Source organism: Gossypium arboreum, chromosome 7 (genome assembly GCF_025698485.1).
Source record: "Gossypium arboreum isolate Shixiya-1 chromosome 7, ASM2569848v2, whole genome shotgun sequence".
NCBI classification, from domain to species: Eukaryota; Viridiplantae; Streptophyta; class Magnoliopsida; order Malvales; family Malvaceae; genus Gossypium; species Gossypium arboreum.
Window position 1 is genome coordinate 84,342,493 of NC_069076.1, and position 8,305 is coordinate 84,350,797.

At 27.6% G+C, this 8,305-nt stretch overlaps 1 long non-coding RNA gene across 1 annotated transcript; it reads left to right on the forward strand.

The window, feature by feature from the left end:
* Nucleotides 1-326: 326 nt before the first annotated feature.
* LOC128295104 (uncharacterized) lies at nucleotides 327-2,621 on the forward strand. Its single transcript, XR_008285417.1, has 3 exons — nucleotides 327-389; nucleotides 1,336-1,407; nucleotides 2,411-2,621. It is a non-coding gene; the product is annotated as an uncharacterized LOC128295104 (long non-coding RNA).
* Nucleotides 2,622-8,305: the final 5,684 nt, after the last annotated feature.

The window sequence follows — 8,305 nt, forward strand, 5'->3', positions numbered from 1 at the left end:
ATATTTACGAAGTCAATTGAGTGGTTAATTAGAGTTTAATTAAGTAAATTTAGTTTAACTAATAGTAATTAGGAAAAATGACTAAATTGAATAAAGGATGAAAGTTGAATTGTAGATTAAAAGAAAATGAAGAGGACCAAAATGGCAATTATGCCATTTGTCCTAAGTGAGGACATAAACATAAAAATCTGATATTTTTTTATGTGTTAAAATATATATATTAAATTATTATTATATTATAGTATATTATATTATATATTATATTATATAAATAAGTAAAGAAACATAAGAAACAGAATGAAAGCAAACGAAACAGAGAAGAAACAGGGAGAAAGAAAGAAAGAAAAGAAAAAGGAAAATTTGGGTTTCAAGGCTCAAAGTTTAATTTGGTAAGTCAATTAAGTCATTTCTTCTTAAATTTTGATGTTTTAGAAGCTTTGAAACAACACTTTGATGAAATTAAGTTGATATTTTGAGAGTTTATAGATTTTCAAGTATAGTTCATGTTGAATAAAATAGTGAATTAAGGGTTTAATTGAGTAAATTTCAAGCTAGAATTGATAATAGGATCAAATTGTAAAGTAAGTTATAAGTTTTATGTTGTAAGGACTAAATTGATGAAATTTTGAAATTAGGAAAGTATGCTGGAAATTTAATATTTAAATGAGAGTATGGATGAAATTTGAATAGAAATAAAGTATGAATTAAGATAGAAAAGTAAGTGAATTTAGTTAGAATTAAATTGAAATTAAAGTAAATCAACATTTTGTACTAAGACTATTTTGGACAGCAGCAGTAGTCTAAGTTTGAAAAATCACCAAAATTGTAGAAATTGAATTAGAGGATGAATAAAATATGAAATTAAATATTATTGAGTCTAGTTTCTTATAGAAGAAACGATATAAGCAATTGAATTGTAAATTATGAGATATAATGAATTTTTGAGACAAGGTCAGAATGAATTCGGGTTCCCCTATTCTGACTTTGGAAAATCACCAAAATTGAATAAAAATAATTAGAGGCTTAAAGTTATATGTTTAGAATCCCTAATGAGTCTATTTTCATTAGAAATCAATGAGAATGTTATCCGAGTTCTGTACTGTGAGATAATTAATTTTTAGTGAAGAAGGGACGAAACTGTCAGACGGCAGAATAGGGGTGAATTTAAAGAATAAACTGTACTTAATGGCTAAACCAAAAATTCTGAAAATTTTATTGTAAGAAGATTTGTGAGTCTAGTTTCAGGAAAAATTAGCGGATCTTAATTTAGAATTCTATAACTCAAGATATGAATTAGTAATGTATTAATGATTATGAATTGTATTAATTTCGTAGTCAATGTGGTACCAGAAATCTCGGCTAAGAAAGGACAAGACAAAGTCAACGGGAGTTAGCTCGAAAATTACGGTTTGTATTTCTATAATCCGAACCTAATACTTAATTGTTGAATTTATATTGATTGAATTGGCGTATATATATATAAATATATATATATTGAATATTGAATATATATTGATTATTTGAATTGAATTGAAAAATAAATTGTTTGAAAATTTTAAGTATGAGATTTGTGATATTTGGATATTTGTTATTGAAAAGTGAATTGAATTGTATTGAATTATGAATTTATGTGATTAATTAAAATGTGTATTGATTGAAAAAATTGAAAAGTGAATTGAATACCCTATTAACGATGTCGGGTGAGTCGGATATAGTTGGCATGCCATAGGATTGGAAGTGTTCAGGATTCTTCGACCTCGAGTCGATGAGACACTGGTGTCACTATATTTCTTCGGATAGATTCGATGAGGTACTGGGTACCAACTTTACTTCGGCTAGGCCGATGAGACACTGGGTGTCAAATATTGCTTCGAACTATCCGATGAGGCACTGGGTGCCATATTGGTGTGTTTGGTTGGATCCGTGTATCCGCCAAGGTCCGAGTCTTGTTAATAGGGGTAAATAAGTGAAAAGATAAATCGAGTGAATTTGATAGATTGAGCTATTGGAATGAAATAAGAAATTGAATTGAGATATGAGATTGAAAACATGAACCAAAAGGTTCATGAAATGAGTGAAGTTCATATGGATGATGATTGATGTTAGAATGAATTAAAATGGTATATTGTTAAGAAGTAAAGTGTGAAAACAAGTGAATTGTGAATATATTGTATAGAATTTATACGGTAAGTAAATGAAAAGAATTGAACAAATATGTTATTGTGTTTGTTATATGACTTGTATAGAATTTATATGGTAAGTAATTGAAATTTTATCTATAAAACAAATAAATGAATACTTATAATTGTTATTGTGATTTTAAGTTTAATTGTTATATTATTAAGTGTTCGGATTATGGAAATACCACTGAGTATACCATACTCAGCGTACGGTTTGTTTCCGTGCGCAGGTTTAGTAAAGATAGAACGTTGAATCAGCATCCCAGTTCGATCCCGAATTCATTAAGGTAAAGTGTGTTAATTATTGGTAATGGCATGTACCTAGGATGTTTTATGAGAGTCATTTAGGTTGTAGATGTACTCATGAAATGAGTAAATTATGGTTGGCAACGGTATGTAGTATGAATTTTGAATTTATTAAAAATTCGTAGTGATTCTAAATTAATCCCGAATTGAATTTACTGTTCATATTGGACCGCGAGGGCCCATTAAAGGGACGACATCTTAAAACTAGGATGTGTGTAAATATTTACTTTAATTAATGACCGAAATTGGACCGTACTAACTGGTAATGTCTCGTAACCCTGTTCCGATGACGGTATAGGGTTAGGGGGCGTTACAACAACCCCAGTCGAAAGCTGAACCAAGAAGAAATCCAGAGCATAACCGTCAACCATCCCCATGTGGCACTGTTTCCAACTGGCATATGCATTGATTTATTTTTGAATTTTTTTTGTACAAATTGTTTTTATATTGTTTCATTTAATAAAATAAAAGTTCTTTTGAATATTTTGTAAAAATTATTTTAATATTGTTTCATTTAATAAAATAGAAGTTCTTTTTAATATTTTTGTACAAATTAATTTTATATTGTTTCATTTAATAAAATAGAAGTTCTTTTGAATATTTTTGTACAAACATATTACTGACTATGCATCCTACTTAGAGCGTTTTTTTCAAAAAAAAATCTATCTTTTCAAAATAATTTTTTCAAAACACATCATGTCAATTTTATTTTTTCAGAACCCATATTATCAAAATCATTTTTCCCAGAACAATAATTAGTAATTAAAAAAAACAAACCCTAAAACCCTAAACAATTTAAAGCCTAATACCCTAATTTAATTTTTCCTAATCAAGCCTAAAAGCAATTATCGTATTATGGTTGTAGCGACGTAAAGATTTTGCTTTCGATCGCTAATTGGGGTGTTTGATTGAAAGTTTACTGACTGTGCATATTTTTGTACAAATATATTATTGACTGTGCATCCTACTTAGAGCGTTTTTTTAAAAAAAAATCTATCTTTTCAAAATAATTTTTTCAAAACACATCATGTCAATTTTATTTTTTCAGAACCCATATTATCAAAATCATTTTTCCCAGAACAATAATTAGCAATTAAAAAAAACAAACCCTAAAACCCTAAACAATTTAAAGCCTAATACCCTAATTTAATTTTTCCTAATCAAACCTAAAAGCAATTATCGTATTATGGTTGTAGCGACGGAAAGATTTTGCTTTCGATCGCTAATTGGGGTGTTTGATTGAAAGTTTAAAGATCGAGGTTTGATTTTAAAAAGGGAGTCGCCACCGATCTTTTTTCTAGGTGTGATCGGACACCTAATAAATCATCCTTTTTTTTTTGAAAAGAAAACTTATTCTTGAACAAAAATGAAGGCTGAATTTGGGTTTACGTGAAAATCCAGAGAAAAATAGGCTTCGGGAGTCGGTTACGCGCGAGGAAGGTATTAGCACCCTCGTGACGCCCAAAATTGGTATCTTGTTAAACATATGTTGTCTTGGTTTTCAAAAATACGAGTTCAATGTAAGATTTAATCGTGATCCGATTGAAAAGACGAGAAATTTTAAATTTGATTTGTTAGAAGGGCGTTCCGTTTTCAACACGAGCTGATATGATTCACCCAACATAGCGATGAAATCAACGACATAGTGTTAAACTGATACGTTGCCTCATGTATTGAAATTAATTAGAAAACAAGAATAAGATTTTCGACGTAATGCAAAGCAAAATTGATATGAAATAAAAATAAATAAATGGAAGAGCTAGAAATATATTGAAGCAAATAATAAATGTGACAATTATATTAAAAACGATAAAGATGTATGCGATATTAAACGTAATACTAGAATTAAACATGAAAGGGAAACAATGAATGTACAGGTATACACATATAATAATGGTTAATATGATTATGAAAACATGATATTAAAAATATTAATGATGCTATATATACGTATATAATACAGTGTTAAAATACATACATCATATAGATATTAAAATATATACATAAGATAGTACAAAAACATTAAAACGTATATATACATGACGTACATAATATGGTAAAAATCTATGTAATATAGTGTTGAGAATATATACATGAAATGTATAAAGATATAATATTAAAAGATACATATACGTAATATATATATATATATATATATATATATATATATAATAAAACATGTATATATATTATAGTACTAAAATATTCACATAGTATACGCCTATTAGAAATAATAATAATGTTACAAAAACAACTATTAATATTACATAAATATACACACATATACATATATATATATTTAAAAATTACGTAATAATAATAAAATGCGTACATACTATATATATACATATAATATAGTTATTAAGAAAATACATACAATATATAATATCAAGAATATATATAACAATATGGTATTAAAAATATAGTATTGTAAAAACATAATATATACATATAAGTATTGATTTTTTTAAAAAATAATACTAACAATAGTAATAATAAAATACTAATAAATGATAGATATAGTAATAATAAAAGCGTATAAACGACAATATATACGAGGAAAATAAAAATAATAAAAGAAAATTAGTAACGCTATGTATACGTAAACATAATATTAAAAATACTAATAGTGCTATATATATATATATATTAAAGTATGTGTAATGATAAGAGTGAAAAGTGTATACATAGTAATACTAAAATACATACGTAATATATACCTACATAATATATAAAATGAACATATACAAGATACATATAAATACTAATAACATAAAATTATATACATTAATAATACTACACAAATATATACATATATTTTAAAATAAATACATAATAATATTAGAATAAAATAATAAGTATAATAATAAATATAAGGATATATGAAAATAATACTATTTATAAATATATATATATATATATACACGTATAATAAAATACACATACTAATATTAATAATAAATATAATAGGAATAAAAATAAATAAAATAATAGTATATATATGATGTGGTATTAAAAGATATATATATATATATATATATATATATATATGTAATAGTATTCAAGAAGATATGAAAAATAAAATATACAAATAATATGGTATTAGAGGTATATACATAATATACATGAAAACATAATATAGCATTAGAAATACATATACATAATATAGAATAAAAATATACATATAGCACATGTTAAAAGAATATACACACAAGTATACGTATATATATGTACTAAAACATATATGTTATAATGTTATTTAAAGAAATACATATTAGAAATGTCTATACGTAATATGGGATTTAAAAGTATATATACATAAATAATAATAATAAGTAATGAATAAATATAATGAAAATAGTAAATATAAAAGTAAAAAGAAAAAAAAAGAGAAAATATAATATATAAACAAAAACTAAGCATAATAATGATATAAAGAAAATAAAATAATAATATGTTAAAATAAATAATAAATATAATAATGTAAAATAGTAAAAAGTATGTCTATATGTATATAATAAAACATATAATAATAATAATAATAATAATAATAATAATAATAATAATAATAATAATAATAATAATAATGTAACGCCCCAATTTTCGGGAATCCTATGAATGTTGGCATAGGTTTAATTATGTTAGTGGGCCTCTAGAAAGCCCAAGCTTAAGATAGAACCGGGTAATTTTAGTTAATTTTTGTTCCATAAGAAAAAGGGAGTGAAATTATGAAATAGGACTTATGTGAAAATGTTTGAAAATGCTATAGGCTAAATTGAGGTGGCCAAATAAATAGGAGTGCAAAATAGGAGGATTTGCATGACAAACCTCCCATTTTACATTAAGTGGCTAGCCATCATGTTGTTGTAGACAATATGAGTACTTGATATCCATAATTTATGGTACAAATTGATACAAATTGATAATGGGTTAGGTAAATGTTCCATGATAATGGATTAGGTAAATATTCCATGATAATAGGTTAGGTAAATGTTTCATGATAATGGTTTAGGTAAATGTTTCATGATAAGAAATTCATGTCTTTTGTATTAAAGAATTAAATGGATGAAATATGAAGTTTTATTAAAAGAAAAAGGGGTGAAAAGAACAAAGTTTTGTCCATCTTTGTTCATCCTAGCCTAAAGTTAGAGAAGAGAAAGGAGAGGAGAAAGCTCTTAAATGTTCGGTCACTTGGGGAAGAAAATTGAAGGTAAGTTCATGGTAGTTTGCTTCTATCTTGATGTTCATGAGTTCTTCTTGATTCTACCTTAGCTCTTGAAGTATATTTTGATTTTAGTTGTGTTGTGAGCATTTGGTCATGAATTAAAATGAAGGAAATGGTTGTTGTTTCATGTTCTTTTGATGAAAAATGGAAGATATGTGAAGTTGAGCCAAACAAATGAGCATGCATGTGCCTTAGATGCTAAAGGGAAAAATCGGCTAACATGTTGTGCTTTAAAATGATGAAATGGAGATTATGCTTAAGTAAAAATCATAGATATGTGATGATTGATTGGTGATATACATGTTTAAATAACATGCATGCAAGATAGGTGTATGAAAGAGTGATTTGGTAATAAATCTGCTTGGGACAGCAGCAGTAACGTGAATTTGGAAAATCACCATAAATTGTGGGAGATGAATTAGAAGCTGAATAAATTGTGTAATTAAATCTTATTGAGTCTAGTTTCTAATGAAATAAACAAGAACATATTTTGAATTCTGTACAATGAGAAATTTGATTCGTAATGAAGAATGGTCAGATTAGTCAAACAGTGAAACATGGGAAACTTTGAGAAAAATCTGGTATTGATTGGCTAAACCAAAAATTCTGAAAATTTTATGGATAGAAGATATATGAGTCTATTTTCAGGGAAAATTAACGGCACTTGATTTGGAGTTTCGTAGCTCCAGTTATAAATGATTTAGTGACTGTTGCTCAGGAAGATAGCTTACGGTGAAATTATGATTATGTGGTAAACATTGACAAAAATTTGTTAATGAGTTGCTTATTGATTTCTTATAAGCTTACTATGATCTGTAGGTGTGGTTGGCCGAATATTGTAAGGGATTAATACGTAGTTCGTATTTGAATAGTTAGATTAACGTGTTAGTAATCCAATTGTAGGCGGTTCGTGTGTGGATCTCACAAGATATCGTCGCAAATGTGTGTAACTAACACCCTCTTTCTTAGTCTGGATCGGCAAAAGTCGAAAAGTCGAAATGCCAAAACCGGTATTTTGTAGATTTGCGAGTGTCGAATGCTCGTAAGGTAAATCGATTAATGTTTTTGGTAAGCTGCAAAATTTAGACGCAAAGTGCATGATTTACGTGCCTCGATATTTTTGGGCTTAATGGGCCAAAATTGGAATGATGGGCCAACGGGCCCAATTCGGTAAGAACCCTCGGTACGTGATTCTGTAGTACGTGAAAAGTAGGAATATGCATGAAAAACCCTAAAATAGATAAATTACTGAAATACCTTTAAAAGTGGAAAATTTATAATTTTACCCTAGTAGATAAATTACCAAATACCCCAGGGATAAATTGACCTAAATGCATGTTTGATTGTTGTTATTTATGCATGCCATGTTGTTATTATCGATGCATGGACTGGGATATTGACGGAGGAAGTACTGAAAGTGGCTTGTCCACGTCTTGGAGGCTTTGCCTCAATTCTCGATAATCGAGCAGCAAGGTCAAATCTGTGGAGTGTTAAATTTGGGTGGGTTGAGCTATTCTCCACATGGAGTGTATGGCTGGTACGGGTGGAGTGTAGTGGTTGGTGGGTTGAGTAGTCTCCCAAATGGGCTTGCATA